The sequence below is a fragment of the Adiantum capillus-veneris genome, chromosome 18 (assembly GCF_014529385.1).
Source record: "Adiantum capillus-veneris isolate H3 chromosome 18, ASM1452938v2, whole genome shotgun sequence".
In the NCBI taxonomy this organism is placed as follows: Eukaryota; Viridiplantae; Streptophyta; class Polypodiopsida; order Polypodiales; family Pteridaceae; genus Adiantum; species Adiantum capillus-veneris.
In genome coordinates this window covers 129,127,644-129,138,993 of record NC_140948.1, presented here as the reverse complement: position 1 = coordinate 129,138,993, position 11,350 = coordinate 129,127,644, and the positions used below count along the sequence as shown (strand labels likewise).

Below are 11,350 nucleotides of genomic sequence, written 5' to 3'. Positions count from 1 at the left end.
GAATAATGCAATTTATATCGAATAACTCATCATTATTCGCGTATTATCATAAAATACGTGGTATTTTTGAATAATTTATAATCTATCGATCGATAAACTATCAATCGATATTGTATAGATTGACAATTTATCTATGGATACAGTATCGATCGATATGCTGAATTTATATTAAAATAATGCGCGTCGTTGTTTGATACATATTTTGATGGATTTCGATTTTGGAGCTTTCTAGTTGTCTATAACTCACACTCTCTACCTCATACTCTCGAGACGCATTGTATTCTCTCTATGTTTATGGCAATGAATTTGTTTTGGAGTTGCTAATTGATGACTTTTTTGAGAGTCAAGCAATGTCTTTTTATTTGATTGCCAAGCAATGTCCTCGATACTTATGTTTATGCAAATTCTCTTCAATACTTGACTTTGTTGCTACTAAATTAAAAAAGTAAGATATATAGCTTAATAGGGAGCTACGGTGAGAAAAAGTGAGATACATTATCATAAAAGATGTTTACATTTTTCCATCTATCACAGGCACCAGTTCATCAACCTCTTCATTGTCTGAACAACCACTTCCCACTCCATCTCATCATCGCTACATCTCCGTTCTGCCACAGTTTCATGAGTTTGAAGCACTCCAAAGTGTACTTTGGTCGCACATGTGGCTATCTTTGTGGGCACATGAAGGAGATGCATGTTACAAAAGACGTACACAAGATCTGCGGCACGAGCAGGACTTAATCGATTTCTGCGCTTTGAGTGCACAAAGTCATAAGAAGACCAATTGCGCTCACAGATACCACTGGATGCCGCGACCAAAAGCACCTGGTCGCCACGTGTTGTAACTCAACTACGTCTCCTCCATATTCTTTCCACCATATTGGGTATGAAATCGTTTTTACGCATTAAGAACCGAAGGATCTCTGAAAGCTCCTTCCCTATTGGCATAATCCACCCTCTATTGGAATGCATCCATGCGATCGTCGCCTGCAACAACTGCAAGCAGACGTTTCTATAGTCTCTCATCACCTCTTTGTTGGAAGCTTGTCCGTTCATTTAGAACTTTGGATCTAAGACAAATGCAACAGCATGCAATGGTGTGTGCATTTGAGCCCATCGTTTTTCCAGAAGATGCATGATCTGTGATCTCTCTCTTGCATTGTAGTGGTTGCATTCTTTGGTTTGACGCAACGCCTCATACATGATCCAATAAACCTTACCAATGACAAACTTATCTATGTCGACAACCCTTAATAGTTCCACATAGGGCTTACTAACCCAACAAGTTTGCCAATGTTCCGCCAAAAGAGAGGAGATTGCACCAAGGACACACATTTTTGAGATGCTTTGTGATGGCTTGGATACTTGCTGAGCCAAGCCTCCCAACGGCGATCTGCAACAGTTTCTGTAAGAGCCGCATGCACTTCAATGAGATTAATCAAAACATAGTATGATGTAGCGAACCGTGTGACACAGAAAATTTGAAGTGCTTTTTTTGGAAACTTGGAGCGAAATAAAGCATATGTAAACTAATGTTCCCGTATAAACTTGACTATGTGATTGGTGTCAATAAGAACCTGTTTTATGAATGATAATCTGCCCATATCCTTTAGGAGTAAATTTAGGGTGTGAGCTGCACATCCAATCCATGTATTTTTGAGTACTTTTTCATAATGGCTAAACCTGCTCCTTTGTAGTTTGAAGCATTATCTGTAACAATAGCTGTCACATTCTTTGGTCCACCAAGTCGAGCAATAGCTCGCTCATATACCTTTGTCAAGTAGAGAGATGTCTTCTCTTTCAATGAGGTATCAATGGCCTCCAAAAACATTGCACCTTTGGGACAAATTACAATGATACTAATCAATGGTTTTTTCTGACACAGCTGGTCCATCCGTCGAGGGCTATGGTACAACCAAACGCTGGAAAAAAGTCAAGCACTGTTCGCCTGAGAATCGCTTCTATACTGCTCTTGACTTTGTCAACATACTCTGTTCGCATTTTATTATAATCACGGTAGATGAATCCTTTTTTTGCAGTTGACATTAGGGCATCTTTGAAAATAGGATTTCTTATGACATTAAATGGGATTCCACAAGTCATGAAGGCTTGTGTCCACTTTAGATGCAATTTGAGCATGTCCTGTTGAGTGAATGTTGCCTGTAGAGTCCCAAGCGTACCGGCTCTGATGGATGTCCTGAGACTAGCATCTATCCCTCCCATGGCACCATTTGGAAAAGTGTAAGGACTTTGAGGGGTTCGGGTTTTTCCCATTGAAGGTCCTTGGTTAGCTTGCATGTCTTCTTGATCTACACTCACTTCTTCTATGTTGACAGATGACGTACCTGTCATACCCTTCTGTCTCTTAGGAAGAAGTCCTGTCTGTTTTCATTTCTTTACATACCGTGCAAAATGGATGCATATGTCGTTAGGTGGTGCTCCACATTTTTTCACATTGGGACTAGTGCAGAATAAATGTTCTTTGATGCGAGTTGCATTGCCGCGCCACTTATGCCCACAATGTTTGCATTCCAAAAATGAAACTGTTTTGCCTCTCTCTTTTTCCTCCACATACGACCACTCTTTTCCTCACACCATGCTTCTGACTTCAACAAAATATATCCTACAATCAATAGATACACAATGATTATAATTTTTCACCATAATAGCACAATGAGAAAGATAAAAGGTTATAGATATGATTTGCTAAATTAAAAAGATGAATAAATAGTGTTAAGATAATATTGTAGGGAAGATCACCAATGGATATATCATTCTTGGCTACTAGGTGGTAAAGAGCGTTTTCTCAAGACAACCTAGATAAGCGATGGAGTCATCTCACATTCCACTATCTATCTCTCTTGGAGGTAGAAGCTACTGCTCAAACACAACCAATCGACCCTAAAATAACAGAGGTCTCTAATTTCTATATCAACATAGAGGTAAAAGCATGAGCTTGATAACATCCATGTGACTCTCAAGTACTATGCATGACTAATATTCACTAGGAGGTAAGAGCTTTCGCTCAATCACAACCTAGTGAATTCTATAGGTAATCCACCATATTCACTTAAAACCAAGTGAATCCTACTTCATACCTTAAACCTCACTTGGAAGTAAGAGAATCATCTCATAACAACCAAGAGGCACTAAGTGGACCTATTCTATGCAGCCAAGTGAATCCTACTTCATACCTTAAACCTCACTTGGAAGTAAGAGAATCATCACATAACAACCAAGAGGCACTAAGTGGACCTATTCTATGTCTATAAGGAGGTAAGAACGTTTGTTCATGACAACCAAAAGACCCTACAAGTATGTGTATATGTTCCAAATTGTATGAACTAACACTATTATTTGTGCACATATTATAGCTATGATAGATTTTAACAATCAAATATCAATTTTAGTATCTGTTCTAAAACAAATAGAGCTAAGAGTATAGCTTCTAATTTTTAGAATTATACATTCGCACTATAGCTAGAAAAGTAGCCTCTAATGCGTACACTTATTTATTTATCTATTCTTAAATAAGTAGAGCTAAAAGTATAGTCTCTATTGTTTAGAGTAATTTATTTAATCTTAGCAATAGAGTTTAAGAATAACTTCTATTGTTAAGAATTATAGGTGATTCAAATCTATATGATTATTTTATTTTTAATGCATAAACATTAAAAATAATATTTCTTAAAACATCAAAGATTTTTTTAATTGAAAACTCAACCTTTCTATGTCGGAGGTAACCTGACACTTTGGTGAAGGGAATTGTAGCTAAAACACACAAATTTGGGCTTTATATAATACTACTATATCGATCAAAAACATATAGATCGATTTAAACTATCGATCAAAAGCCTATCGATCGATGTGTAAGCAATAAAACTTTTTTTTTTGAAAAAAGTTGACGTAGCAGCGAATAATACGCGTGAATAAATCTTTAGAATGTATTAATCGACCATTTTTCACGAATAAAACCAATGTCGAATAACGAATCATGCAACCCATCTTCTCTTTCTCCTGCTCATGTTTTCCCACGCTGTCGGTAGCGTGGGATGTGCGTGCCTTCTCGGATTGTCGGTGTTTTGTGTGAGAGGGTGAGATTGAGTGGCTGTGTGCGTGTGTAAGGGTGGAGACAGGCCGTGGCAATAGGTGTGAATTGTGTGGTGGATCTGTGGAGTGTGTAAGCATTGGGAAAAGAGAAGACAATGGTTTGCTAGTGTAAAGAGTGTTTTTGAAGGTGTTTTCTAAGAGGATAGGGGTGCTGTGGATACCCCGAGCTATAGAGAGGCCTTTGTTGTTATGATGGGTGTGTTCCCCCATTCCCCCTATCCAGCGCCATGAAAGGAGGTCAATCCTCAAGGCTCATGCTTATCCCACAACACACACACACACACACATTCTCTCTCTCTCTCTCTCTCTCTCTCTCTCTCTCTCTCTCTCTCTCTCTTTTCCAAATCCTTGGCGATTCCTAGTCTCTGCTGTGTGGGCTTACCCACACACTGTTTTATTTGTTGCAGCTTGTTAGTGTTGGCATTTTTTGTGCCTACTTGCTTGGATTGTCTTGGATTTTAGTGCACACACATTAGTACTTGTAGTCAATACAAGCCAAATCTCAAAAACCCACACACACACGGTGACATACCTTGAGCCATGCAGTACCTTGCCTGGTGTTGGTAGCCAAAAAAAGGAAAAGTATGCACACATGCCCTTTTGACTTCATACATCGCAAACACCATCCAATAGCCATTCTGGCAGCATATTGGTACAATCCTCGTAGGCCTACATCACCTGCAATCGTTTGCTCTGCCCGCCTTGATTGGTGCTCACTACAAGCTCACACGTACTCTGTTAAGTTGACCCACCCCTGTAGAGCTCGTGCTGGTGTAACACCCTTCTAAACTCTGATGGCTATTGATTTGTTGAATAATGCTCCAAACCCCTTATCTCAGTTTAGCCTGGTCACCATGTGCAGTTGTTGCAGGAGCGAGTCACACCACCCATAAAGTGCATGAAACACAATCTAGATCAACATAGTGTTGGCACACAAAGGAAATCTCTTTAGCTTGTCAGACTAAGACCATCCTACACATACAACACTCTAGAAGGCCAACTAAACCACAACCTAGAATCTCACTACTCTCAACTACACCACCTACCCACATTCACACAACAAAAGGAAACCCATCAAATCATACCAGAATTGTATGAAACTTAAGGAACACCATTCCTCACTAGAATACACCTGTCCCTAAGCCTCTACACTCAAAGCCCTATCTCTAAACCCATCTACAAAAAACGCGTATAAAGATAGAGCCGGATTTCAAAATTTTCCGAAACTGAAATCTATGCGTATCTCATGTTGCTACGATTCTAATGACTACTTGTCGCCTTAAGTAGACATCGTTTGGTACACTTACATGTTGGAATTAGGGCTGCAGAGAAACACACACAACTTGGAGAAGACAAAGGAAGCTCAAGACACACAATGGAGAGTGTGTTACTTAATATGAAATAAAAAGATAGATAGCCCTAGAGTGATAGGCGTAGACAAAGGAAGCTCAAGGCACACAATAGAGAGTGTGTTACTTAGTATGCAATAGAAAGATAGATAGCCCTAGAGTGATGGGCGTATATACAATGCTCGGGGGAAAAAACCTCCTAAAGAGGGAAAAAATGCCCCGGCGGTCCTAGTGTGTTCACACACATCACTACCACATGTATATGTGGTAGTGATGTGTTCACACACATCAGTACCACATGTATATGGTAACAAATCCCCCCTGGAGTGATGCGGTGAATGGGAGCTGACACATGAGTAAAGGAAAGTGCCATGCCCTGAGGACATGATCAGTCCACAAAGGGGAGTAACTCCAAATCTTTGCGGAAAGCTTCAAGCTTCTCAGGAGACAATGCCTTTGTGAAAAGATCTGCAAGGTTGTCATGTGTTGGCACATAAGCCAAGCCGACCTCTCCTGCTGAGAGCCTCTCCCTGACATAGTGGTAATGCACCTCAATGTGCTTTGTGTGAGCATGAAAAACTAGATTCCTCGCAACTGCCAATGCGCTCTGACTGTCAGTGTAGATAGTGTTGGCAATGTCCTGTCCAACACCCAAATCAGCCATAAGGCTGTGAGCCATACACACTCAACCGTAGCTGTGAAGACTGCCCTGTACTCAGCCTCACAACTCGAAGTGGCCACAGTAGGTTGCTTCTTGCTCAACCAAGATATACATAAACTGCCAAGCATGAAACAAAAACCACTTGTGGACACTCGCGTGTCAAAACAACCACCCCAATTTGAGTCCGAAAAAGCATGTAAGTCTGGCGGCAATGATCCCCCCTTGGGATAAAACAAGCCAAGATGTAAAGTGCCATTAAGGTAGTGGAAAATTCTCTTGACATCCTGCCAATGCTTAGACCCTAGGCTATGCATAAATCTACTGACTTGTGAGACTGCAAATTGAATATCTGGCCTCGTGTTGCATACATAAATGAGGCAACCAAAAACAATTTGGTAAAGAGTGACATCAGGAGGATCACCAGCATCATGTAGACTCAACTTCAAACCTGTTTCCATGGGAGTGGCAATAGGTTTGCAATCCTCAAGTCCAAACTTACATAGCAATGTCTCTATGTAACTTTTCTGACACAAGGCAATACCACCATCACACTGGTTAAACTGTATACCCAAGTAATGATGCAACAGCCCCAAATATTTCATCTTGAAAGATCAGCATTAAATTCAGCAATATGTCTCTCATTTGGTCCAGTGATCAGAAAATCATCGACATAAAGAACCACAATGAGAAGTACATCACCCTCAATGCTTTACATACAATGTGGTTTCTGTTGGACTGTTACAAAAGCCTCGTTTAACCAAATGAGTATCAGCTTTCTCATACCATGCACGAGGAGATTTCTTCAACCCATACAAAGCCTTCTTACATCTGCACACTTTGTCCTCTTGTCCTTTTATGACAAAACCACGAGGCTGCGTTACATAAACTTCCTCAAATATGTCACCATTCAAGAAAGGAGTAACAATGTCTGATTGATGTACATCCCAACCAAAATGAGCTGCCAATGCACATAGAAAACGCACAGTAGTCATACAACAGGTGGGAGCAAAATTCTCTTCATAATCTATGCCTTTTTGCTGTGCATAGCCCTTTGCAACAAGTCGAGCCTTATGGCGATTGATCTCACCATCCGGCTTGTGATTCAACTCGTAAACCCACTTTGTACCAATGGCCTTTTTGGCAGGAGGCAAATCACATAAAGTCCATGTGTCATTCTCTATAAGTGCATCATATTCTGATTGCATGACAGCCATCCAATTTTTTGAATTTTGTGCTTCATCAAAAGACAGAGGCTCCTCAACATCATGTAAGCTAGACATAGCCTAAGCATAACAATCTGATGCCATTGAAAAGAGGCAACAAAGTGTCATAAATGTCCTGTGAGCTTACATTATTGTCTCTAGTACATGACAGTAAGGGCTGAACAGAATCTTCCACAAACACTACATCTCGTGAAACGAGAATATGTTTTGTTTGCGGACGATACAACCTGTAACCTTTGCTTTCAGCACTATAACCAAAAAAATACATTTGACAGCCTTATCATCCAATTTTCTGCGCTATGTTTGTGGCACCAAAGCATATGCCAAACAGCCAAAAACACGCATGTGCTCAATAGAAGGCTTTCTATCATGCCATGCATAATATGGAGTAATAAACTGCAAAGATTTCTTAAGACACCTGTTAAGTACATAAGTGGCACACATGATGGCCTCAAGCTAAAAAGAATGCGGCAAAGCTTGACTTTTGACCATACATCGTGCCATTTCCGCCAGTGACCTTTTTTTCCTCTCAGCACCACCATTTTGCTGAGGTCTATAAGGCATTGTACATTGGTGTTTTATCCCACGACTAGCCAGAAATGCATTAAATTCATGAGAACATATACTCCCCCCCTCGATCGGAATGGAGGGTGCCCATAGTACATTTCGAGACATTTTTAGCCATAGCCAGAAATTGTTTGAAGCACATAAAAACTTCGGACTTCAGTTTACGCGGAAATACCCATGCATGTCTGGAGTAATCATCAATGAAAGTCACGAAGTAAAGGTAATTGCCCAAGGACGGAGTTTGCATGGGCCCACAAACATCACTATGTACAAGGTGCAACCTGCATGTGGCCTGAACTGAACCATCCTTTGGAAACTTAGAACGTTGCATCTTACCCAAAATACAGCCTTCACAAACATGTTTGATAGATGCTTCAAGAGGCGGCAAAGAAGCAACCATATTAGATTTCTGCAAACGCAGCAAACTGGCAAAATTCAGATGACCAAAACGTGCATGCCAAAGTTTTGCATCTGAAATAGCCCTTGAATCTGCAACAACATTTGCAAGATTCTATCCACACTTGTCATACAAAGTAAGCTTATACAGCCCACGACACAAAAGGCCAGATGCAACAATTTGATCACCAAAACTGAGATCATGAACTGTACATCTGTCATCCACAAATTTGACTACAAGTCCAAGTCTAGCAAGTGCGGATACAGACAAGATATTCTTCTTGATCCCAGGTACATAAAGTGCATCAACAAGTGTGAAATAACTGCCGTTTTGCAGCAGTAAGCACAATCTTTCCAACTCCTTGAACCGGATAAGAGGCATTGTTGGCAAAAGTGACTGAATTCCCATGAGGGACAGACTCGAGAGAGGTGAACAATTCACAATGTGAGGTAATGTGCTTTGTAGCACCACTGTCGAAATACCACACATGTGAATCTGCACCAACTGACAAGCATGCATCATGGACATCAGGATTTTAAGTGCACTCTGTGCTAAAAGCCCATTCTGCATCAACATCAACATTATAGTCTCCTTTCACAGAAGACTCAACAATGGCTGCATTTGTAGTGGAACCAGCATTTGCAGTGGAACCACCCTCTTTCTTCTTAGCCTCTTTGACCTTCAACTTAGGACATGACTTGATCAAGTGATTATTAGCTTTAAAATAATGGCATGTTGCCAGAAGAAGCATGAGGAACAGAAGTTTTGCCACTCGCAGCAGAACCATAAGAAGTGGCTGCATTGCTGTTACCACCCTTTCTTTGAGAAGCAATAAAAGCTTGTTCAACTGCACACTGTCTAGTCTTGTTTTTTTGGAAAGTGACTCTTGCAACAGCAATGTGCATAATGCATCAAAATTGACAACTTCTGGATTTCCTTGAGTCATAAGTCTCCAAGTACTAGCAAAATTCTGGTAAGAATCTGGTAAGGCATCAAGAACAATCTGCACAAGGGAACTGTCTAAAATGACTTCTCCTGCAGAAATAAGTTGCTCATTGATATCCTTGACACTAGCAAGGAAAGTGTCTCTATCATCTTCCTCATGCATAATATTTGACTCCAGCTCTTTATGCAGCAAAGAAATTTTAGCCTCATTACGGCTTGCATAAAGACCAGCCAAAATATCCCAAGCCTGTTTTGCAGATTTTGCTGAATGGATGTGAGGAACAATGGTGCACTTCACAGACAACGCAATCAATGCATGAGCCTGCGCATCCTTAACATCCCAATGAGCTTGTTCTGCCGTAGGCAAAACAACTCGAACATCAGTAATCCTTGTAGCAAGACCTGCAACATCCTCAACATCGCCTACATCCTCAGAACCAAGACGTACATCAATGCCCTGCACAATATTCCAGACGCCCTTTGACACAAGAACGTGTTGCATCATATAAGCCCACATAGGGTAATTGTCCCCATCCAACCTGTCCTCAGTAGCAAACATCTTGAACACATCTGTGTTGTTGTTGTCAGCCATGATAAATGCTGCACCTAATGTGAAAACTGCCCAAAAATAGGAGAAATGGAGCGGGAACAACACGTGCTATATAGCACAAACCGTGGAAGACTATAAGGCACCTGTTTGCAAAAAACGGTACCGACAAAAATTCTGCACAAAATGATGAAATTGCCTGTGTAGACCTGCCTGTAGTGGAAACGAAGACCGAAATGAGCTCGAATAAAAAATCTGAGCAGACTGAGCTCTATGAGCCCACCTGGAATATTCGTCGACCTGCGAACGCTCGCCAAAGCTCACTGAAATCGGAGAAAGTGAGCAGGCGTGTGCTGGAGCATCTGGCAACTAAGCCCGGGAGGCTGCAACCTGCTCTGATACCAATTCTTGGAATTAGGGTTGCAAAGAAACACACACATCTTGGAGAAGACAAAGGAATCTCAAGGCACACAATAGAGAGTGTGTTACTTAGTATGTAATAGAAAGATAGATAGCCCTAGAGTGATGGGCGTATATACAATGCTCGGGGGAAAAAACCTCCTAAAGAGGGAAAAAATGCCCCGGCGGTCCTAGTGTGTTCACACACATCACTACCACATGTATATGGTAACATTAAAGCCACAAATAGCTCGTAGATGCACGAGCGTGTATGCTACGTTCCGTGAGGAATGATTGGCATTGTCGCGTAGCTCTTGCTGAGGCTAACGTGATGGGGTAGTCAGATCTCCAATGTGATGAACGAGCAGGGAGTAGCACCAGGATGAAGCTCGCGATCTCTCTCTTCATCTCTCACACACAGTAGATGGTAGTGATAAAACTATGATTATGATAAAGGTTTTTCTTTTACAAAATGACCTAGGTACCTTATATACTAAGGTCACCTTAGGTTAAACCTAAAATAGAGTTTGAGGGGTCAAATGGCTTAGTATTTGCAATCCGGAAGTGCCATTGCACCCCGACTTCTACAACTAGACTAGCTAGTTATTACAAATGATGCTTTTAACCATAATCCGCACCATTTTATAACTCTCAAAACATAAGGCTTTGTTGAGTTATGTTGTGCATTGACCCAGCCGTCAACACTCCCCCCTTCGTGATCACGTCGTCCCTGACATGACCTGGTTGTCAATGTCGGTGCGGTCTGTGTTGTTGTTTTGCTGATGTAAAGAAAGTATAGGCTGCAGCCTTTGCACGAGCTCGTCTTGTTTGTCAAATCCGACGTACATAGTCTTCACATGATTCAAGAAAATCATAATTGATGAGACGAACTTCATGTCCTCTATACCCTACTCAGATGGAGCATCAGTTTCTGTCATTATAGGGCTATTGCCAGATTTTAAATTCAGAAAGAAAGCAATCTTGTTCAGCTTGACTCTTGGTTGCTCTTGTAGATCTGTCAATTTTGAGTATTTGTGATTCTCAAAAAACAACTTCTACAATTTGTAGAATTGAGTGATTGGCTTTTAGATCTTGTGAGCCAATGACAACTTTGTAAGGATTCTGTAGAAATTGTCTGGCTAAACCTTCAAC

At 40.9% G+C, this 11,350-nt stretch overlaps 1 pseudogene; it reads right to left on the bottom strand.

The window, feature by feature from the left end:
- Nucleotides 1-511: 511 nt before the first annotated feature.
- Nucleotides 512-11,094, bottom strand: LOC147436394 (uncharacterized; annotated as a pseudogene).
- Nucleotides 11,095-11,350: the final 256 nt, after the last annotated feature.